The following is a 25373-nucleotide window of genomic DNA, read 5'->3' as shown; positions in this document are numbered from 1 at the left end:
CAGTGCTGAGAGCTGAGCAGAATGTCTGGGGCATTATGCTATCTCAGTCAGTGAGAGTCAAGCACCCTGGCTGCCATTTCTATCTCCAGTACTTCCTCATTAGTTGAATTTTAAAAAGTACTCATTGCTCTGGCCTTTAGTTTCCTGTTCTGCAAAATGGGGCCAAGTGTTGTGGCAGGAGGAGCTCTGCCTACCTTTGGAGACAGATAATCCCGTCTGGTTCCTGGGCCCACCCACACCCTAGCGTTAGCTCTGGCCAAATCACCAAAACTCTATCATTTCAACTGTAATATAATTATTATATTTATGTAAAATACCTACTGTGTTCTTTCATGCAAAAAAGAGGTTCTCAGCAGTGAAACTACTTATCGGTATTTCTTTTTAAATAAGCCTGCAATTTCTGTGCCTTAGCAGACTCTGCAGGTAGCTTATCTTGCATTGTGGACATAAATTTGTAAAAAGAGATGGACTTGCCTTCTTTAGGTTCATGAATAAGAACAAAATGCTTTATTGTACAACAATAATTATAAACCTACACAAAAGTATCTTATACATTTCTCTCTCTCTCTATCTGAACCTGCATCTCTATCTCTATAATCTCTACCTACAGCTATGCTTCTTGGGAGCATGCCCCATCCAGATATTTCCTTTTCTGATAAAGGCTGTACCTGGAAAAATCAAGCTTTAAGAATGCAGAAAACACTTATGTAGAAGCATTTTTCACTGCTATTAAACTAGTTCCAAGATAAAACCTTGATAAGAAATATGATTCATGACTTTCCCCACTTACCCTGAAATGTATTCCTACTTACTTTCAAACTAAGATTGCTGATAATTACAGTTGAACTAAACATTTGAGTTGTGTTGAAAATATCATTTTTGTTTCTTCTTTTTGGCGGATTGACCTTGTTCCTGTATTTTAAGTGCCCAAATTGGATGAGTAGGTCTGATATAATGTGCCTATAGACATAGATCTGGACATAGACACATCCCGCAAAGCTTTCAATTTAGGAGAATATTAGAACGATTTTTAAAAAGCAATACTTTCATGGGCATTTCTTAAGGACCGAATTGTGTCCCTACCCCCAAATTCATATGTTGAAGCCGTAACACCCAATGCAATTGCATTTCGACCTTTAAAGAGGTAAGGTTAAATGATGTCTTAAGGGTGGGCCTTAATCCAGGATGACCAGTATCCTTATAGGAGGAAGAAGAGACACCACGGATGTGCAGCATAGAGGAAAGAACAAGTGAAGACACAGAGAGAAAGCAGCTATTGACAAGCCAATGAGAGAAGCAGCAGGAGAAACTACCCCTGCCAGCACCTTGACCTTGGACTCCCAGCCTCCAAAACTGTGAGAAAGCACATTTCTGTTGTTTAAGCCACCTAGTCTGTGGTATTTGATTATGGCATCGCTAAGAAATTAATACAATAGGTTATTATCCACATGGAGTAGAGGAAAGAACTGGAAATGGGGAGTCCTTCGTTCTAGTACAGACTTAGGGAACAACTTTTCCATAACCTAGAGCAAGTATCACATGTTCATCAGTAAAACAGAAAACTTGGACTAAGAGAACCCTGATATTTATTCATATTCTTGTATTGTGTTGCCTTATGATAATGACAGTATATATTAAGAGGTAGTTTTTCTTGGACACATTCTATGAGCACGACATTTTTCCATCAGTTCTTTGGAACACGAGGATGCTGAAACCATCACCCCCTCCAGCTCTCCCAAGCTCCAAGGGAAAGACCATGGCGCTGTCCATCTTGGGTCCCGAGCACAATGAAAAGAGTAAGATGCTACTGCTCTCATCCTATCTGCAGCAACTCTGCAAGAGCTGTTTGCATCTTGTGTTAGAGTCTCTGCCGATTTACAAAATGATTATATACCTGATATTATTTATTCCTTTCAACAACTGTACAATGTTTTTAATTATCCACCCTTCAAAGAAAACCAAAAGATAAAAGTCTAAATATTGTCATACCATAATTTTAAATTTCTGAAGCTCTCACCTATAAACTCACACACACTCCCTCCCATTGCATAAACATCCCTTTGTGTGACACATTTTGAAAAAATAGTCTAAACCTATTCATAATAATGATAGCTAATATTTTTATGTACTGGAGACTCTGTTAAACAATTCACATGCATTATAAGTTCTTTTAATTCTCCCAACAATACTATGAGGCAGGAAGTTCATTTTAAGCAAGAGAAACCAATGCTCAACTGGAACAATTCAGGGGAAATTCAACCAGCAAAAGGTGTAACAACGACCTGCTCTCAGAGTCTACGTTCAAAGCGTACACTCTCAGGAGAGTGTGTAGCTTTGCTTCTCTGGAAAACTAACTTCTTTTCTGGACCACTTTTGGTTATTATGTATAAACAAATCTTCAACCACAATAAAATTCAAAAAATTCCATCCCAAAAGTCACTTCTCCCAAAAGAGTGTTTAAACAAAAGAGTTTCCAAGCTTTGACAGTTATCATTTAACATACAGTTCTTTCTATATTCTGTGCATCAAAGCCAAGTTCTCCCTGCTCTGATTTTCAACAAAACCTCAAGCTGACAGTTGCTTGTAGCACTTAATGTCCATCCAAATAATGTAAGCTCTCTGGAACTTCCAGTGAAACTAGGTCCAAAACTTGTCATGGAAAATAGAAATTATCCTTTTTTATGCACAGCTAGCCAAGATCATCTTTGGGGTGAACCTGACCCCTGACCTTTCACCACTGCAGTTAAGAGCTGCCTGCTCTTGCCACGGCTTCACCAGAAGAAATGTCATGTACAATGTGTCCCAAGTGAGTATGTGGGCCCCTGGAGTGCACTATATATGTCTTCTCTCTGAGCATGACAAACTTGCACTTGCACAACCAACCAGAATGCCCCATTTCTCTTGGAAAAGTCCTACAATCATTTTAAATCTACATAGGAACGTTTTAAATCTTCATGGTTAAAAACTTCTAATTTACTTGAAAAATGATACTCCTTTAGCACTGTTGCCTTAGCTTTCTTTTTAAATTAAAGTAACATTTGCACATGCTTTTAGAAATGAAATAGTATTACAAAGCTTATAAGATAAATAGCAGTATCTTACCATATACCATTCTACTCCTGTTTGCATTTTGCTAAGAAGTCATACACAACACCTAGCTCTCTCTTCCAAATTACATGTTTGTATCCCTAAATTTTTTTTTTTTTTTAGTTTTAGACTTTATTCAGGATTTTCTGTTGTCCTCCTATCACCATACTCTTCAAGGCCAAGAACTACATTTTCCAGGGTAACCCATCCAATATGGTCCAGGTCAGAGCTTGCCGCCACATAAGCTTTGGAAATCAGGCCGAGTGGTCAGATAGGTGTGCAGGAATGAGCTTCACAGGGGCTTCCTGACTGCTTACAAAAGGGGTCAGGTGCCACTCCCCTGCTTCAGATGGATCCTGTCACATTCTCCAGCCTTCGCCAGCTGTTCTCTGAAGCTTTCCTGATGATTGCTCTCTCCCACCCAATCCAGCTTCTGCAACAGTACCACAACCTCCTGATTCTACATAAATGCCTCTGCAAGACAAGATCGCTCCAGGAGTTAATAAAGAATGAAGAGCTATGAGGCTGGTTGGTCGCTTCCGAGTGGGCCAGCGAATGGAGGGTAAGGAAGAAGATCGGCTCAGGGATGGAAATTTCCAGGCTGAGGCTCACATCAAGGACCAGAACTCTTCTGCGACTTCTCTGAACACATTCCTCATCTTCTGTGGCCAAAGGGCCAAGATTTCTAAACCCCAAACTCAAAACTAGGAGCTTATGGGTAGACAACTTAAATTCAGAATCTTTTTGGAGCCTCTTGTGTTGAGGTCAGGGCTTTGATGACAAAGGAATGAGATTCTGAAAATTAATAGTAGATATATGAAAAGGAAGACTGAAGATCCACATGCCACCCTTGACAGCAGCAGGGGCCCTTCCTTGCCTGTCTGAGCACATTAGCCCCCTTGCCTTAAGAACTGTATTCAAAGGTGCTGACGTAGCTGCTTACAGGGAGAATAAAGAATCTCACAAAGACTCAGCGTCACCACTCCTCACTGTTCCTAGATTTAAGCCAGCCTCAAATCCCAGCAAGCTTCAGCAGGACAGAAATAATGTATGAGCTAGCTGGAGGTCTTCCAACATGAGAAGACTTTTAAATGTTGCCAATTTATATTGGAAGAAACCTGGATAATGTATATGGGAAGGATCCTAAAGATGATAGACTATGGCAGAAAAAAAATGAAAATATTGGATTGGGCTGAATTTATTGATGTGGTGTACAATTCAGATAGTCTAGATTCAGTGAAGTAGTTTGAGTAGCAAGTGACCCTAACAGTTTTCTTGAAAACAACTGTGGCTTATACTGAATGAAGTTGCAATGCTGTAAGTTCCTTGGTGTATCAATCTAGAGGAAGGTATCTAAGGATTTGGGAAGATACCTAAAGGCTTAGGGAAATAAGAATTTGGAGTAATATTATTTACTTATTTATACTTTAACCAGGGACCCAGGAGATTTCAGAAGATACCTCCTGTAAAATATGTTCCCAGCCTGAGGCAAATTACCCCCTATTTTTTGCTATTTTCTAATCTTGGAAAGTATTATCCTGGATGTATTTTCTTTGCTGGAGACAACCAACCCAGTCTTTATTATGAAGTATGCAGCTATTGGTCTGATGAGTGCTGTTTTTCTCTGTGTCTACTAATATATACTACCAGAAATAGAAGTAGCTTGCTTTTACATGACAAAGACAGTAATACCCTGTCTGCTGCACTAGTTTAGGAATACATCAAATCTATAGTCCTTTGTTATAATCTCGTCCAGAGACACCTTTATCATCTTGCATTCCACAAGGTATTGTGCAGGTCTGTCCCGCTGATGACCACATGCTGATGGAACGTGGTGAGGAGTAAGTAAAAATATCCTGGCAAAACACATGCACATCAGAGAGTAGGAAACAGACCCAACAAAATTTAAGCAGCCTGTCACTTCAGTGAAATTTCTGGGGCTTGAGTGGTCTGAGGCCAGTCAGGACCCAGCCTCCAAAGCCAAGGGCAAGCTATTTCGTCTAGCATCATCTTCCATGGAGAAAGAGGCACAAATGCCTAGAAGGCTCGTTTGGATTCTGGAGGCAACATATACTCATATAGGGTGAGTACAAAGAAAATCACTAACCAGGTATTCTGCGAGTCTGCCACTTTAGAGTCTGATTGAGGCCCAGAGTGAGATAAGTCTCTGTAACAGTTCATGCTACATTGTGCCAGCTGCTCTGTTATTTGCACCAGATGACCCAGCAGATGTAATCGTACTTGCAGTACATACGGCAAATAGGGGTACTGTCGAGTTATTTCGACCAGTGGGATTAATGCCTTTAGAGTCCATTGCTCTCTTTTTTAGTGGACTTTTCAGGGGGAAGAAAGAGTAGGTGTTCAATCTATCCTGTTTAAATATAACTCCTTTTGATAGCATTTTACAAGAGAATTGATCTTATGGGAATTCAAGACTGTGTTCAGTAATAGCATGTACTTATTTACCGGTACGATTCTTTTGACCCTCTCTAAGACATATTTGACAATTCAGAGTCAGTGGATTAACCAAAGCCAGTTCTGCCACCTGCAAAGTGCTTGTGACAGGTACAATTCTCAAACCTTTTCAAAATGGAACTCTACCGGCTCACATCCACTTTGGAGGACCTGACAACTAAACAGCCTCCGATTTGGCCTATGAAGTCTGTTATTTTCTTATTATAGAACCCAAGACAAATCACTTGAACTCTTGATGAGCCTCCAGATCCTCTTATCTAAAGAGTAAGCGAAGTACTTGTCCTTACAAAGCTAGTGTAAGAATTCAATGTAAGGTCATGCCCATGAAACCTTTTATACATAATAGCTAGCCCCTCAAGTTGGCAGAGTTTACGGGGTCTTTGGAATAAAGAGGAAGTAGCCAACATTGGCACTGACACGGTGCCAAAGAGAACAAAGTTTCCCTTTGTTGGTGAGCTGCACCTGGAAAAGACCAGATAAAGAACTAGGATGTGAAAAATGCTCTACAACTACTATTAGTCCTTTGAATGAGAACATGAGCAGTAATAAGAGATCCAGCAATAATTCCCCAATTATGCACAAAGCAAAGGAACCCAGCCCTTTCTGGCTTACAAATAACTCTACAGCTCACAGTGGTGTATTCTGAAAAGGGAGAAGCATTTTAGAGCCAAAAGGTCAGTAAGCTGCCAGCAAATGGGAATTTAGTTTTTGAAAATAAAATATTAAATATTTATAAAAATTCTCTCGGCCTTTGATACTGTACTTCAGGAGACTAAAAAAATAATCACTGCCAAATTTGATATTACAGAAGAAGTTGTAGAAAAAATTCGTAAATATATTTTTGGCAAATTTAAAAATTTTTTAAAGTTTGAAAAGTGAAAGAAGACTGATCCATTAAGATCTATTGTTAGAAAAAACAGCTGCTGACAATTTGATAAATTATTCATCCAAGAGTTTCAATAATCTAAAACAACTTCTCCCACATATGTTGACAGGGGAAGGAACTATCTAGCAAAAATGATGGAACAGAATAATTTTAGGATATTTCTAAAGTGTTTAGAAAACCCGTTTGTCATCTCAAGCTTTGTTAGCTTGTAATTTGAAACAACTTTTTGAACATTTCTGACAAGAACTTGATGCAACTTTAAAAAAAAACATTTGTTATACACAAAAATACTGTTTTAATAGGAGAGCAGAATTTGTTATTTTAAATATTAATATTTCATAGGTATTACAGTGGTCTTTTGTAGCAGAAATAGAAAAATCTGGAAGACACAGAAGAGTGTGATTATGGTGTAGCCTTAACTAAGGTTTTGGTGTAAAGAAAAACAGATACTCAGTGGACACAGAGATACATCCTGGGTCCCCAACAAGGAAGGTCATCTTATCAGCTCATTCAGGGATTCCTTCAGCTGCAGAGAGCCACTGGGCCCATACCACACCCTTCATATGCTGGCCCAGGTCCATTAACTAACAAATGAGAAGAGTTATAAAGGCCTAGCCATTTCAACCCAATATGGGACAACTCAGACAGGCTCTTTTAGTGTCAGAGCTCCCTGCAGGGCTGGCTGAGGTTATCAGAGGGCATAAACCACAGCTTAACTCTCCCTGGGCCCAATCCCACTTCCCTTCCAAAGATGCTCCTTAATAAATATCCTGTACACTCAATGCCATTTTGTTATCTGGTTCCCAAGCAAGCAATCTGCCACAAGGAGCCATGGCGGAAGATAAAAATCACCTTTTCTTCCTTCATTCATCAACTCAAAAGCATGAGTTGAACGCCAATTGCATAGCAAATTTAAATTGTGATAGTTCACAAGAACAAAAGAGAGCCCCGCCCCTGTGACTTCACGACTTCGACTCGCAATGCAAATTGTGAATCACGATAAAGTAAGTGTTATAGAGTCTATATGAAAAGACCTCTACATAATTGATGAAGCTCCAAAACATTATGCTAAGTGAAAGAAGCCTGATTCAAAAGACTGCACAGTATATGATCAATTTCTATGAAATGTCTAGAAAAGGCAAATGCATAGAGACAGAGAGTAGATTAGTAATTGCCTGGGATGTGAGTCAGAGATGGAGATTGTTTGCAAATGAGATTTGGAACTTTTGGAGATGACAGGTATGTTTGAAAATTGATTTTAATGATATTGCACAACTCTATTAAGTGTACTAAAATTCATTGCATTGTTCATGTAAAGTGGGTGAATTTTAAGGTATGTCAATTTTACTTCAATACAGTTGTTAAAAAAATGTATTTGACATTATTTTTTCTTCAATACCATGCAATAAGTCAGAGGACTTCTTAATGATTTATCATCTCTCTCTTCCTAGTCATGAAAATCACCAGAAGGAAAACTTATTTCTTCCAAAGTTTGGTCTAGTCATGGTCTGGGACCTCTAACAAGAAAAACATCAAGAATTACAATATAAATGTGAAAAGTCAAAATTGGGCATGTAATTTACTGACAGCAAATTCTCAATTAGTAGAAAAGACAGCTTTAGCATGGTACAAACATAGAAATGATCAGGCTGTCTTCCCAGATTAGTTTCTGAACAGAGATTATTATTTGTTCATTAATCTCAACTGCCATGTCTTTCAGCATCTCATTTAAGATCTAGCGGTACAAAGAATCTGTCCTCTCCTCTCCATAAGGAAGTTTTAAATGAGAAAATTAAGCCTGAAGTATTAATTCATCCCACTAATAATTATTCAGGATTGACTGTGTGCCCATAATTTAAATCCAATGATAGCTCAAAGAAGCAAGAACATCCCTATACTACATTTAATGGTCAGGCATTTTGTTACAAGACTTGCAAGTAACTCAAGGACATGAGAATACATTTCATCTCATCAGAAAAGAAGTGTTGATAACAGTACCTTGAATATGGCTTTATCTGATACTTTTTTTTCTCTCATGTTCTCTCTCTCTCACAAATAACAATATTTGACAGACAACATTGTTATATTAATTTACTCCAAAATATTTACTGAACTTTTATGATATGGGATGCTGTCATTTAATACTGAAGGCTTACGAAGATACCTCTGACTTCAGGGAGTTTTCAACTTAAAAATTTAATGTTTAACCCAGATATTGCTAGAAAACATTCCTAGAGAATGCATGTATAACAGATCAATTTAAAATGCAGTCCATTGGAAAGTGATAAATTATTTTTCATGTTATCATATTTTTAGGAAAATTCTAAGTTATACATACCCATGGCTATTTCTTACTAAGAAAGCATTTCGATTTTGTTTTGTATAGACCCCATTAATAATATCTGACAGCCGTATTAGATTTTTCATTTTAAGGGGATTCAACAGCACTTACTTTGCATAAGGCATTATTATTTAACTGCATTTTTCATGCAAAGAAACTGAGACTGTAGGAATTAGTCTAACCCCTGCCCTTATCCAATGACTCTTGGTCTTTTCGGTGGCACATGTGTCCTCTGCTTTCTTCGCTCTCAGTTGATGACATGAAAAATGTAAGCAATAATTTAAGTAATTGGGAAAGAATGTCGATGGATTCCACCACCACATCTGTGTGCTTTTCAGCATCTGTAGTCATAAAGTCGCCATTCCTTCTGCTATAAGAGATGAACTACCCATGCTGTGCTTAAATCAAACCCCCCACTCATGCACTTGATTCCATCCCTTCTTGTCATCCTAAAAGCGTTTTTCTTCTAATCATTCCCTCATTTCTGTGTCTCCCTTTCTACTGAAACACCCCATTAGTATATAAACATGCTACCATTTTCCCCAACATTAAGACAGAAATTCTTTGCTTTATTTCTCCTTTTAACTACTGCCCCATTTATCTGCTCTCTTGTGCAGCAAAATTTTCCAATATGTTGTGTAAGTTTAAGTCTAATTTCTCTATTCCAGTTGCCTTTTTGAACTGACTCCTAATGGCTTTTGTCCCCACAACTCCACCAAAAGCCCTTTGGCAAGGTCACCAACGACTTATGTTGCTAAATCAGCTACAGATTCTTAGTTCACAGCCTATGTGATTTTTTGCACTTTACAGCTGATAAAGAGCTGTATGTTGAAGCACTTTGCTGGGTATTAAAAATGCACATTCGTTCGTTTGCCGTCTGCCTCACGGACTGTTCTTTCCATGTCTCCTTTGCACCTCTCCTCCCCGACCTCCCACGTGGCGACCCAGGGCTCGGGGTGCCCTCTGCACTCACCCTTTGGTGACCGTGCAGGCTCTTTCATGCCTGGGTCTCGCCTTCAAGCTGCTCTTTTATACTGGGCTTTGTGATACTGGGCTTGGCATTCTGCAAACCACAGTCCCCCTTTACCAGCCGGCCTACTTAGGGTCTCCCACTGGGGAGTGAGAGGTAAACTGGAAGACTAGAAGGAACGGGAATGGCAATGCTCACTGCCCTGCCGGAGACAGCTGGTCCTGGTAGCAGCGGTGTACCCCAGGGGAGTCAGTCCCCTCTGCAACACCACGCAAACGAAGCTACCTCCTCACACATCTCAACCCGAGGGGCCATCCCTCCAAGCCGTCATATTTTATTAATCCCAACGTCCTGCCTTCGTTTCCCCAGCCACAGAATGGCACCTGCTTCCTTGTGCTTTTGCAATTCAGTAAGACCTGGTTCACATTCCTTATGGTGCACCCACCAGCTCATTGATGGGGTTTCTGGTTCCCGGCTGGACCTGACCACTGCAGGGATTGGATCTAGTCAATAGCTTGAGGTACTACCTTTATGTTGATGATTTCTAGGTCTTTTCCTAAACTCCAGACTTGCATCAGGTTGAATGACATAAAAATTGCCATTTTTTAAGTTATACATATCAGCAACTACCTAAGGTTCAACACTCCTAAATCAACTAATAGGCAACTCAAATTCAATAATTCCATCACAGAATTCCTCCCCATCAACTTTTTTGACCCCTCCAATCTCAGGTTTCGATGGTATGTTCACACCTTTCAGTTGCTCAGGCCAAAAACCCTTGACGTCTTCTTTGCCTCTTCCCTTTGTCTATACTGTACCCTGAACTCAATTTAGAAGCAAATACAATTGGCCCTGCTCTCAAAATAAACGCAAGGTCTTTTCATTTTTTATCACTATCTCTATCACCAGCCTGGACTGAGTCACTGTCACCTCTTACTTAGTTTATGATGATAACCTGCTAACGAGGCTTCCTGTGACTACCCCAGCAGCTCTTCTCATCAAAGCAGCCAGAGGGACCCTCCTGAATCAATCTCACTCCTCCGCTCAAAACCCTATATTGGCTTTGACTTACTTGGAATAAAAGTTCCACCACCAGTGGCCTCTCAGGTGTGACTTGACCATGCCAGACACACTCCTGCATTACAGCCATTGTGCTGGAATGAACGGGATGTACTTTGAGGTATCTGCCTGGATAATTCCCTCATTTCTTTCAAGACTATGAAATATCACCCTCTCAGTGAGGCCTACCCTCACCACTCTGAATTAAAATCGTGATCACCCTACCCCTTGGCATCCCATGCCCGCTGCCCTAGCTCTGCTTCTTGGTTGGTTTGCTTGCTTATTTTTCTCCTTGCAGCTAATACTTTCAAACATGCTGCATATTTATTTTACTCAGGACATATTGGGCTGCCATATAAGTAAAGTCAAAAGTTTCTAAGAACCAAACACAATAAATTTCATTTGTTGACCATGAACAGTCCAGAGCAGAGGGCAATTTCTATTTGTTTGCATTTGTGATTCAGTGACTGGGCCCTTCCATTCTGAGGCTCCATCATGTCCTAGGCACCTGTGATTGTATGTATCCAGTCAGTAGAAAATAACACACAGGTGGATATGAAAGGTCATATCAGCCTAGGCCCGGAAATGGTACACACCACTTCCTATCACTTGGTGAGAATTTAGTCATCTAAGCATACCTAATTGCAGGAGCACCTAGGAAATATCGTCCAGCTGTGTACCCAAGGAAGATGGGAAATAGAATTCTGGTGAACAGCTAGAAATCTCTGCCACGGTAAACTAGATAATTTCTTAGGTTTATTCTTCAATATCTGTTTCCCTCACTCAAAGGCAGTCTCCTCAAGGGCAGGAGATTTTGTAGATTTTGCTTATTAATTTATCCCATGAACCTGGATTAGTACCTGACACAGAACAGTCACTCAAAAATATTTGTATAATAAATGAATAAATACCAGATGTTTCCTGGGATAGAAAAGAAGAAAGGAGTATCCATAAACTCAGAAAATTCTCTTGTTTGGAGGATAAAAAGTTCCTGTAAATAAACAACTAAAAAGATGAAAAACAGAAGCTGATCAGCGGTAATGGACAGGCCGTGCACGTAAGTGTTGAGAGAACTCATCGCCCTGGGAAAGGTCCAACTTTTGTTTAGGTCTGAAAAGGGGTGTTGGATTCGGTTTACATTAGCTCAAAAATATCAGTGCCACCCTGTGGTTTTCAGATTTCTCCAAGGAACTCCAGAGCTCTTAGGTGCTACTTTATACGTTCTTAAAATAACAAAATAGTTCTCTAAAATTTATTTAAAAAGCTTCTTTTTTGAGTAATTTTTATTGCAAGTAACATTGTTAAATTATTTTTATACATTACATCTTTCGATCCTTAAAACAATCCTATAAAATTAATATGCTACTTATTTCCTTTCTGCCTAAGAATTTTAGAAAATTGGGCTAATTCAATAATAACATTCAATAGTTTTCTCCATGCGACTTTCTAAGGATTTATTGCTAGATATGACACTTGTTTCGTTGCTATTATAAATTAGGTCTTTTTGTGTCTTAGTTATACTTTAAATTTAGCTATATAACTAGAGGGCATTTGGGGATCTACAAATTGATCTCTAAGACAGGAACACTTTATGCCACTTTACATAATATATTACTTTGGCAATATACTCTATGACATTTTTCATGCATATGATCATAATAATGCAAAAAAATAACATTTTTGTCTCTTTCTAGCCCATTCTTCCATTTCATTTCATATATTCTGATGAGGATACCTATTAAAATATTTAATACAGGTAAGAAGAGCTGACTGGCTTCCTTGATTGGTTTCTAAATGTAAAGGGTATTTTTGAGATATTTAATGGTATTGAAAGATTTAGCTTTATCATGTTAATTTCTCTTTCTCATTTTTTAAAATGGTTTTCATTATTGTTGCTTTGAATTTCATCCACTGTTTTTATTATAACTATTAAATTGATTTTACATTTTCCTCTATATGTGTCAACACGGCAGGCTGCACCTAAGCCATTATATCCAGGCCTTCCTTACTAAGAGAAGGTTGATTTTGTTCAGGTATAGGAAGGTTATGTAGTTAGTTCATGGACTGGGTGGCTCCCCTGCTCCTAAAGTGAATTTTTTGTTAGTTTAAATATACTCAAGCTCTTTCAGTGGTTGGTTTAAACATGGACCTGGCTAACGATGCATAAAGTATATTCTGCTTGGGAATTGGGAAAAGAACATAGCAGGGGCTTGTCCCTTTCTTGAATATTTTAAGTGCTTCTACATCCAAGTTGTAACTAGGCAGGGAATAATCCACACTGAACACTGCAGAGAAGACAGGTGAGTTGAACCTGGCTTCTTGGTAACACTGCAGTGCTCCGGAATTAACCCCGGTCACCCAACGTCTGGGCTTCTTGTTTTGTGGAATAATATATGTTACTTTTTTGTTTGCTTCTCTCTAAATTGAAGCCAAAGGCATCTTAACTTATGGTGGATTGCTGTTGTAGGTTTTCTACTGTGAAACCATTCTTGCATCCCAGAACACACTCGCCCTGACCCTGATGGGTTTTATTTATTTTACAGCATCCAAGATTCACATTGGTGAAATTCTATTTAGACAGTTGAATAGTGAGATGGCCTTACAGTTTCTCTTTTCGCAAGTCATATTAGTGTCATAAAATGAGATGGAAACATTACCCCCTGGTTTTCTGTTTTTGAAAGTTTATATCCAACTCGATTCTTAGTTCATGAACATTTGCTATAGCTTAGCCCACTGTCTGAAGCTGGGTTCTGTGTGCATTTGTGTGTGTGCATTTCACAGGAAGAGGGTAGCTGCTGTTTTGGTTACTAACTCGATTTTTTAAAGGAATGTCAGACTATCAGATTTTCTGTGTTCTCCTGCATCACTTATGGTCATATATGTGTTGGTATTTTTTTAAAGAAAAGCATTAATTTCTTCCAAATTCCAAATGTGTTAGCACAAAATTCTTTAGAATATGCCCCTAATAGGAAAGCAGTTCTACATCACCCTTGATAATGCCCTTCACATTTCCAGTGGTCCTCTTTCCTTCCTCCTAGATCCATCTTGCCAGACATTTGTGTATTTTATTTGTATTTTTAATGCTCACACATTGAGATTTATTGATCCTTTCTACTGTTTTATTTCTATTCCATTATTTTTTGACTTTATTCTTTTTTCCTTTTCCCATAGTTTTGTTCTGTTATTTTTCATCTTGGATTCCTACATCATTAACTTTACTCTTCTTTTCTAATACCTAAAGACTATAAATTTCTGCCTGCAAGTACTTGGGCTGTATCTCACTCGATCTGACATATGACATTTACATTGGCATTCACTTCTAAGTATTTTCTGACTTCCATTATGATGTCTACTTTAGACTGGTAAATCATTTAAAAGTTTGATTTGCTATTTTTAACATGGTTTGAGCCAGCAAACAGCAACCAGAATTCCCATCTAGGTTTTCTAGCACAGAGTGGGTGTCCCTAACCATCAGGTACACTTCTTCTCTGTCAAACTAGCTTTGCTCTTAATCTACAAAACACTGGGCTGTCCATAACTTTCCTCAAGAAAGAATGCACATATTTTTGGCTGTAGCTTATCCAGCATTTCCATATGTGTATAGTGAGAAATAGGGTCTGGTTATCTCAATCACTATGTGGCAGAAATTAGAACTTTCTGCCAATTTACATTCACATACTAATTTTTCTATGGCTAGCAGAACTAATTACAATTCTAGATTAAATATTTATGAAGACTCTATGATGCTATGGTCTTGGGAAAAACTGGGTGTACTCAGTGGAAATCTAGTAAAAAACCTGAAGACACTGATTCTACCAATCCTTTTTACTTGGTTCCCCTAGAATCTCAAATGGTTTTCTATACACAGATGTTCATGGATGCTTATTAGCCTAGTGTGGTTGAAAGTCAAAAAAGAAGAATGGCCCAGGTAAGTGCGGGCAGGCCCAAGGCCAATTTTGCCAGTCAAATAGAATTTACAGGATCCACTAGCTTTTAAAATGCACCCATAAAATCGATTTCAGATGAACATTCTTTTCCTCCAGGAAATTAAAAACACATCCACAGACCATCTCATTTCCCTTCAGAAATCTCTGTAAACAGGCACTGCAAGAACTTGGCTTTTCCCACTTTATTTCTAGGGAATCTGAAGCTCAGTATCTGAGGCCCATTCCCTGATGAAGGGTCCGGGGGCCATTTAAAATACGGTTCAATGTACAAGAAGAATCACTACAGTGCTGGGTTTTCTTGATGAAATAAGACATTGTTCAGAAATGTGAAGAGGCAGAATATTTTTGGAGCACAATTTGAGCCTCCTGTGGGTTTTATTCTTTCTTCAGATAAATTGCAGATTTAGATCAGGGCTTGGAAAATGTCACATTCTTTCATCCCGGTCTGTACCATATCGTTATGTAAGTAGTTTTAAATGACCATGTTGATTGCCACACAGACAGAATCTAGAATGTTGAGTATATTGTTTTTCTCTTAAAATTTTTCCTTCCATTTTTACTATGAGATTGGTATCTTCTTCAGTGACAGAAAGGAGCAATCGCATAGTCTTAGAGAAAGTAGAATAATGGCTTAAAGTCATTTTCAATATACTGAACCCTCATTTATTTGGCCGACAAGTAATCAGAGAATTTGATGAATAGACAGTGCTTAGCCTGGTGTTTCTTATTCCCTATACATCAGGAATAATTTTGCTAAGTAACTTTAAGATGCAAACCATATGTGGGGATAATATTTAAAATCTGTAGGAAAGCACATTGCTTTCAAATGTTTAATACATATATAATCAATACTCTAATTGTTAAGTCTATCTATTCAACAATGTATCCTTTAGAACTTTGGTAGTCTGGATTTGATTTAGTGGCTGTATCTAGAAGCAAATAATTGGGAATTTGTTGAAATCTATTATCCTTCAGATGTTACATGAATTTAAACTGACTATAAATTTGTGAACTTATATTGTATTAATTGACATACTATAATACCTGCTGCCCAATTTCTATAAGAAATGGCTAGTCACTAATTTCTTACTGTAACTCGAGATATAACTATCCTCACCTGTTATCTTCCTCCAGCTTCTCTCACTTTCTACTTTACACCGAGTTCAGAATCAATACTTAATTAGATCTCGTCAAATCAGTGAAATAGTAAACGCATCACTTCTGCCTTCCTGAACCAGAATGACTCTAAATGCTCTGTAAGAAAATAAACCATCATCTTCTTCATTATCTTAAGGATCCATTCCTGAAAAATCAATATTTATTGCTAAAGACTTAAACTCATTTGTCTTTTAATTACCTCTGGAATGTATAAATACTCTTAATACAAAATCTAAATGCTTTGCCCAGTGTGTGTGTGTCTGCTAAGCCTCATGCTTCCTTCTCTCAGGGATCTTTAGACTTTCAATAGAATCTCACATAAAGAACAGTTGTAAAATATGAAACATTTGCAGCCTTTGCAAAGAATATGACAAACCATAGATCTGCTGGGATTTGGGGGTGATATTTTATGATATAAGAAAATAGCAGAACTTTTCATACTAGTATAGTATTTGGACATGTGGCTTATGCCAGGTGGTATAGAATAAATAAAACAAGACTGCTGACGAGAGAAAGATTATTGTAACTAAAATTGTATACCGGTGGAACTGCTGTACCTCGGCAAGGTAGGGTGAGCCTGCTCCGAACATTAGTGATGTCTGTAGGTCAGACAAAATGAAGAATATTTTTGTATCGTCAACCATTATTTCAGGAATTATGGAAGAAACATTTAATCGGTATGTTTGTTGATCTATTTAGCTGACTCATTAAGGAGCCATTTATAAAAAAAAATTTGAAAGAAAACCCTCAGTCCCTGGCATCAAAGGGTATCAATATGCCACTTTATGTTCTAATCATTTCCATGAACTGTTTCATCTGTTTTAAATTTTTTAAATGGAATAAATGTACTTTTATCTTAATAAATCCCTCCCCTTTAAACCGTTCTTCTCTGTTCCTCTTTTTCTATGGGATTTATAGTCTCAGAGCTAAGGAAGAAGCTCATGCTACTTGCCACACTTCACCAGCAGCGCTGCAGAATGAGAGGAACCCAACCGGCTCATTCATCTGGCCAAAGAGAAAGGCTGCAGTTTTCTGGGAGTGTCTATTCCAGTGTACGGATGGGGTTGATTTCACGTGACATATTTAACACAACAGTAGTTATGGGTTAGTTATATAACTGTGGGGGGGCAGGGGTGTTGGACAAGAAAAAACTGTCTTTTGTTCCATATATCCTAACCCCCCAAAATCGGTGCATTTTATCTTTATCCTTGGAAGAAGCATGAGAGTCTGCCCTGTCTTATCTCATGAACTGCTGCTCCCACGGGGAGGTAGGGGAGGGCAGAACTACCCGCTTTAGTGAACAGGTCACCCCGGCACCAGGGTGGAAAAGGCCACAGCGATGCGTCAGTACCCGACTACCAGCTTCCAGCAACAAAGTGATTTGGAAAGCCTAGTTGTTTGAATGAAACATAAAACTGAAACATAAAACATAAAAATGAAAAAAATACAGAAGATATCATATAAAGCAGCATAAAAGAAGAGGCGAAGAGTCATTGAAGCGAATTAGATCCGTTTGTTAATTGGGGTGAAAAACTAAGCGAGAAAGAAAGGACTGCCTCGCCCCGCCTGCTGTCGCACACAGACTCCTGATGCCCAAGACCTGGAACAAGACTGGGCAGCCGCGCGGCTCAGAGCAACGGGCACGGGGCCTAGAGCTGGGCGCCTTGGCCATTTCTAGCTGTGTGACCTGCTCCTGGGCTGAGTGAAATAGTCTCTCTCGTTCTCAGTTTCTGAGATCGTAAAGTGGGGGTGGTTCCCCTGGTGCTCACCCACTCCTGAGCATGCCGAGCACCCCTATCTCACGGCTGTTGTGCTTTTTCCCCCAGGGCTTGTCTCAAACCTTACCTCTCTGTTCTTCAATCTCTGGGCAAATCTCACCCACTCTGTCTATAGCACCTTTCTCTGTTTTCCGCACTCTGAATTATTCTTCTCTCTAACATTAGACATTATTTTAGTTGCCTGTTATCGCCACTAGGACGTGAGCCCCAGAGGGACATGGTCTTGCTGTATACAGAGCACCGCTTTTGTGCCAGGTGAATATTTGCCCAATGAATGAATGAAAGGCTAATGGATGGATGAGTGAAGGAAGAGTGTTGTGGGAAAGGAGAAAGTAACTTCCTTTAAGCCTGAAAAAGCCAACGCAGACAGGCTGTGTAGACTTGGCTTACAAACTTGGTCTCCATCTCCAAAACAGGAGGGGTGCAGTCCCCAAAGGTTCCTATGAAGATTAAGTGATGAATTAAATGAATTTCTGTTCAATTCATGTAAGTTACCATTGCATTATTAATGGAGAGCCCCATGAACCTACTGCACAACGGGATCACCATCCATGTGTCTATGGGAGATACCACCTTCCCTTCCACAACCTTAGAGTTTTCATAAGAAAATAAAGTGTGAAATCCTCAGGTCAGTTGCCATTCAAAACTGTTACACATACCTGGCCTCCTATACTAGCTCATAAGAATGACAGTTTTATAAAATCTGATCTGCAGGGTACCTAAAACCTCATATGTTATGATCAGTGAAAAGAAGAAGGTGTTTCAGACAGGAACAGACTGCCACTCACCCTCTTTCTTAATAAGCCAGTGTTTGGTAGGCTGAGCAAGTGTGCCAGCTTCTAAGCAAGGCTCATTTAGTAAGTGTTAGGTACTGTGTTAAGCATTCATAAATAGTGTTTGATCAATAAACATGATCCTCACAAAGTCCCTTTGAGATAAGCATTATTTGTATCCCCTGTGTTACAGATGAGGGGACTGAGGGCCAAGGAGTCTCAATGAAACAATCTGCCCAGGGTGCCACAGTTATCCCCAGTAAGTGGCAGAGCCAGGCATTGAAGGCAGGCTGCCAACTTCTAGATCCAGCCTGGAATCAAGGCCGACTATGCGTCATCAAAGCTCATGTTGCCAAATTGCCTCCTGACTCTACTCTGTTCTTTATTAATCTTTAATGATTTCAATACACTGGCAGTTCCTCCCTACTTCAGTACAAAGCAGGATGTATTGCCTTTCAAAGTTGTGTGAAGTGACAATTGGTCCACAGATGGACCCTAGGTCAGAAGGGCTATGGATAACCATTTGATTTGTATAATCTAGCAAGATGCCAAGTTTGCATTCTCTCTCACATGATTTAATGCTTGTACATGCATTTGCCAGGAACTGTGTAGCTTATAAACCTCATCATTGGTTCTTCTTAAAGTGGCATTTCTGCCTTGAATATGAAAACTGCAATTAATCCTCAGCATTTGTGTCTTAAATGCAGCCAACAGAGCATGAGAATAAAGGAAAATGCCAAGGCAGAAACTATGAACTCAAATAGTTCTTTGGCTCCTTCCTGGAATGAGAAAATTCGGGCCTTAGAGAGAGGCTTATTTAAATGAGCTATATGATAACAGCATTCCTGACTTCCAAGGATCTGGAATGGGATGTTCATTTGGAACTTATCTAGTAAAGAAGAGAAAAATAGCAAGAATCCAATTCCTTTAAGAAATTACTTAATGCGAGAATTGACTCAAAAACATGGTGATTGAGGTGGTCTCTTTTCAAGCCAACAGAAATGGCTTATAATTTTAGTATCAGCTTTACCAGGTCCATGGGGTCCTTATTGCTGTAAGGTCTATGCAGTCACTACTGTTAAGCATCCTAGAGTTAATGGAAAGTAAAAAATGATAAAACCAAGAGGCAAAAATTCTGGTCAATTTTTAGAATGATACATTACCTCTCCTTCTGATGTAACTTTCTAGCCCCCATCAAAGATTATTAAGTCATTATCAAGCCAAGCCAATGCCTCAGAACCTTTCCCAGCCATATGCTAACGATTAAGAGCGGGTCTTCTCATGCCAGTTGACTGCCATTACCTCATCCTTGTCCTAAATAGAATGCCGTCTCTTCCTTTGATGAGTATCATGCCAAGTACAGCAGATAATACTGTATTTTCACCCTATCAGTTGAGGTAATTCCTTATTAAACAGTTTGACTCGGGTTCACAAAACTTTGACGTATATAGCCACCACTGAAACTCCAACCCAAGGTGCCATGTTATACATGGAGCTGGAGAAACCCTCTTCATCAAGAGTAGCCACCCTCTCAGTGTCTCATTTCTCCTCTGTAAGTTCCAGCTATGGTGGGAAGCTCATAGAGGCAGAAAGGAAGAGAACATGGAGGCATCCTTCTTGTACCTAAGGACATGCTTTACTTGCCTGCAAACAGGTCTTCCCACACTCTGAAAAAGGAGGATGCAAGCAAGGGATCTGGGGGCTCTAATTTTTCTTTTTGGAAAATTATGGGATTTGGTACTGTTTTTAAGGAATGGGCATTCCATCAGCCCTCATTACTGTTGGAAACAATTATATTGGAACTAGTTGGTAATTCAATACAGAATTTCTCTCCAGACCACCAGTTCAGAATTGGCTCCAGTGAGAAAGAATTCTGAGTCTTATCTGATGGTGTCTCCCTGCCAGAATGAGGTAGGTCAGGGGAATTGACCAGCCTCCATGAAGGGGTGCAGGGCCATGTGAGTCAAATGTCACTAGCATCAATGCTCCATTGCCCACCCTTCTCCTCTACCTCCCACTGCCCTCAGCAGTGTTAAAGCCAAGAAATGGGTTGAGATAAAGACAAAATCATTATTTTTGTTGCATGTGTGGTCCCATCTTTCAGAGATATCTGTAAGTCTAAGAGATGCTAATGTTAACAGTTATGATTGATATGTAAGTCCCAAGAATTTACTTCTGCCAAGCCAGGGTGTTGGTATAAGCAAGGCCAGATGTTTAGATCTCTGAATCTTTAAAGTCTACAGAATGAAAATTTTACAGTGCCACCCACCTATCAGTCAAAATGAAAACAGGCAAAACCATGAAACAAGTATAGAAAGCTGAACAAAACACAAAACTGAAGACTTCAAAAAATATGTATTTCCAAATATTTTTCTAATTTTTGGGGTACTCCTGCTTTGCTGATGCCGCCAACATGTGCGTAGGTTGCACATTGGATGAATCAACCAAAGGTATGAGGTTCATTATGTTGAAAAAGTTCTGAATATGGACCAGAGACCTATGTTCAAGGTTTGGCTTCATTGTTCAGGAACTAGGGACCTTGGGCAAAGCAATGAACTTCATTGCACCTCCATTTTCCCATCCCTAAACCACGATAACATATACTCTAGGATGTTGGGAGTGTGATGTGACTTGCCATATGGCGCATTCCTTGTAAATAGTATATTAACATACAAAGGCAGACATAGCAGGGCCTTGAAGGCCATGCTCAGTGCTGAAGAACAATTGGTAGCCAAAGGAATATGCTCAGCAGATGGGTAATATAATCAGACATATCTGACGTTTTAAAACTCACTCTGTCTGCTGACCTGATAAACCCAATGCAGATCATAAGAAAGAGAACGGAGAGTAGCCAGGAACTACTGCAAACAGCACAGGTTTCCTGGTTTCCTCGACTACTCGACTAGGGTGGTGGTGATGGAGACAGTGAATGTGGATGGATCTGAGAATATCTGGGATGTAAAACCAGCAGGATGACACGGGTGAGAAAGGAGGAAGAGGGGGGGATTACTTTTAGTTTCTAGTCTTTATTGCAGAATGAATATAGCATTCTCTGAGTGTACCAAGTAGAGTGGGAAGAGTATGAGTTGTACTGTAGACCTTTGAAAATGTATACTAGTAAGGGAGAAAAACTAAAAAGTATTAAAGGAGTTCAATAAATATTTTTTGAATGACTAAAATAATTTACTCTCCATTTTTTCAACCATGGATCACCACCAGTCACATACATGCACATACAAAATTCCTGTGTTGAAAACATTAGCCCCAGTGTGTTGTTATTTGGAGGTGGGGTCTTTGGGAGGTAGTGAGGGTGAGGTGAGCTCATGAGGGTGGGGCTCTCGTGATGGGATTAGTCCCCTTATGCCGTGAAACACCAGAGAACTTGCTCTCTTTCTCCCTATCTCATCTCTCTGCCCGCACACGAAAGTGATGACAGCTGCCTACCAAACAAGGGAAGAGGTCTCAGAATGAAACCTGTATGTCTGGCACCTTGGACTCCTAGCTTCTAGAACCATAATAAGTACATTCTTGTTGTTTAAACTACCCCATCTATGGTATTTTGTTATGGAAGCCCAAGCTGACTAAGGCGTGAGATTTACTGGTGAAGAGGAATTTAATGACTTGACAAAGTCCTGATGCAATTTCAGCTCTGATCCTTCCTTGGGTGATTTTACTGGAAATATCACCCGAAACCCCACAAAACGTCTCTACATATTCTGAACATGGCAATATTTTGAAAATCCCTACTCCCAGCCTCATTAGTCCCTATTTCTGGAAATGTCTCAGAACAGACTTAGAGTCTGAGAGAGGAGATGGAAAAAAGACAAATATTCACCTCAATAAATTAATCTCTGTTTATGTCTTCAAATCTAAAGATAGGTTAGCCATAAATTGCATCCCCATATTGATTATTTCTACTGAATCAGGTAATCAGATTAATTATCTGCCCTTGTCCTATTTACTGGTTAGTGATTACTCAGTTGAACAAGAAAATCTTTCTAATAGAAGAATAGCCAGCAAACTTTTCTGTGTAGAATCAGACAGCTTTAGACAGTAAAGGAATGGGCATGGCTGTGTTTTAATACAATGTTATTTACAAAAAGGCAAAGAGTCAGATTTGGCCCATAGGCTATAGTTTGCCAGCCCCTGTAATAGAAGTTCATTTGAGTCACATTATGTTTTCATATCATTTCATGATTACTTTATACCTATCACACATATATAGGGCAAAATCTGAAATCATACATGCCTTTGCAGTCATCAAAGGGCAAAAATTACATTACATGACTAAGTGGTGTCTGTTAGCATCATTTCCAGAATATCATTTGCTATTCATCTGGTCAAATTCCCCCAGTCTGCCTTTGGGAAACCACTCCTCCCCATTACATGGATCCTGTAATCCATGTAATATAGCTTGCCTTCCAATACTCCATGAGCAGCTGCCATAGACCAGTCACATATTCCATTCTATTTGTTTAAAAAAAAAGATTAGCTCAAGGATAAGACCAAGTTATAGAACTTTGATTATGTATACACACCGGGAAAGATGGTAACTTTGTTCTTCCTCAGAATAGGAGGCTATAAAAATGATGTAACTTGGGACTCTTAAGAATCATCTTCCAAGTGAAGTCATGTGCGCTATCAGCGAATGAGGTCAATGAAATAAAAGAATAGAAGGAACGCCCAGCATTGCAATGACAGAGTCTGAAGCCCAGGATAGAACTTTCAGTTACAAAAGCAATAATAAGCTCCTCTTGGTAACATCTACTTAAAATGGACATTTAATACTTGCAAATAAAGGGGCTTGGAAAAATAAAACTTGACTGTAGATATGACAAAATCCCAATAAAACCAGGCAATATCAAAAGTAACACACCCAGTTATCATAATTGGACTGGTGGTAGACTTGGTTAAGGAGAAAATAGGAAATAATTTGGGGCCACACGTTTGTCAGAAAAACTACAGAATACCAGGCTGTAGGATAACCCTGGACAGGCAGAGAAGGAAGGCTTTTGAAGTATTTTGAAAGGTGAAAGATTTATGCAATCTGAAGAGAAGCAAAAGTATAAGGACACAAAATGTAAAGAAAAATGAAAGTGCAAATACATTTTAAGAATACAGAAAAGTCCCCAAATATGAAAGACTTCAATGTAGCCTGATTCACTTTATTGACATGTCTAAAAGAAGAATGTTTTAATCAGCAGGGGGATACGATGAGCCATGGAAGCAGAGTAAAAGTTGTAGGGGGAAATACTGTCAGTATCCACCCAAGCACAGCACAGAGAAAAGGAAGATTTCACCTTGTATTTTCCATTTTTTAGTCCTTTTGGCAGGCATTGCTGATATTGAGATGATGACAGGAAACAGTTAGCCTGATGGGGAGTTCAAACCACCCACATTATGAGGTTATAAAGTAAGATGTTTAGCTGTATATTCAGCCTGCCTAGTTGATTCCAACCACATACACTTTTTTTTCTGATTTCAGCTAAGAAGACTGCAAATTATGCCCTAGATTATTGTGGGAAAGACTTTACCAAGAGAGAATTTTCTGACCCTTATAGTCTTTGAGTATTCAAATTCCAGGGACAGCAATCTCTTGTTATAAATTGATGAATCAGAATTCTGATTTTATGAACCCATAGATTGGGTTGGGCTAATGTAGGTCTGCCGCTAGGAAATGACGCTGCTCTCTGTGAGCCCACAGAGTCCAGTCCGTGGGCCTCTGGGAAGCAGTAAGGCCTAGCCCTGGAACTTGGTGAATCCTCTCAGCCAGCAAATGCTTCCTTCTGCAACACCTGCTCCTTCAGAGTCACTGAAGAGGCGGGACGTGCCCCAGCACAAATGCACGTGGTCATGGCTGTCGCTGCCTGGTGCATCTCTCAGCTCTGCCATCTGCGATCTTGGCTCCCAGCTCAGGGTCATCCTGCCTTTGTCCCGAAAGTGGTCTATATTTGAAGGAGTAGTTTTCTCAACCTATTTCCTGTTTTCCTGCCTGTGGAAGTAAAGTGTCAAATACCTCTTTCATGTTGTAATCTCTCTGCCTCTTTCAGCTCGAGTTAGTGGTATTTCTATTGGCATAATTTCTTTAAAACTTTGTGGGGTTTCTATGAATTGATTTTTGTTTTTTACCCCATTCAAAAAAAATTGACATCCACATATCTCTTCGCGATAGCCTTGCTCTGTCCAGGGATCCTCGTGAAGCTGCTACTTGAATTTTTTAAAAATCCTAACGTTTAACAGACAGGGGCTCTGATGTATATCCTTCAGATGCTTAGAAGTTCTCTGGCCATCAGAAAGGACCTCTGATCTTAAGACTTTTTTACAACTTACAAAGGATTTTGCAATCATGCCATTGGCTTCATCTTTACCCTGAGACTATATTTTCTTGAGTTTTCTGGATTTAATCATTACCCTGAGGTCTTTTCTTACGGAAAATCATTTGCCATCTGGAGAGGCCGAGAATGAGAATCGATTAAATTTTCCAACCCAGAAAGTCATGGTTTCTACTAAATTTTGCTTGAAAGCTAAGCATTTCCTTTTTTACCTCATCTCTCTTTATACCCATTTTATGATGCATGAAGCAATTTGGCACTTTGAATTTTGGCTTGCAAATTTCATTAGGAAACCCGCCAACTCATTAGGCATATTTTCTATATTTTATATCATCCGACATAACAGTGTTGTCAAAATTTTTTCCAATCTCCCATAATCATTTTTTTTACTGACCTTCCAGCCTTCATCAATAGCCTCTTTGAAGTCCCTCCACCTTTTCTAACAGAAGCCTCAAAACTCTTCATCTTCGACTTGCAACACAGTTCCAAAGACAGTGACACATGTTTTAAGTTTTTTGGGGGGATACCCTGCTCCTGGTATCAAATTCTCTTACAATGACCTATTGT

General features: G+C 39.3%; 1 long non-coding RNA gene across 1 annotated transcript; it reads left to right on the top strand.

The window, feature by feature from the left end:
* Positions 1-4977: 4977 nt before the first annotated feature.
* Positions 4978-21438, top strand: LOC140844931 (uncharacterized). Its single transcript, XR_012123485.1, has 5 exons — positions 4978-5170; positions 10129-10279; positions 11749-11875; positions 12513-12574; positions 16848-21438. It is a non-coding gene; the product is annotated as an uncharacterized lncRNA (long non-coding RNA).
* Positions 21439-25373: the final 3935 nt, after the last annotated feature.

Source organism: Manis javanica, chromosome 12 (assembly GCF_040802235.1).
Source record: "Manis javanica isolate MJ-LG chromosome 12, MJ_LKY, whole genome shotgun sequence".
Classification (NCBI taxonomy): Eukaryota; Metazoa; Chordata; class Mammalia; order Pholidota; family Manidae; genus Manis; species Manis javanica.
This window is presented reverse-complemented; position numbering and strand designations above follow the sequence as displayed.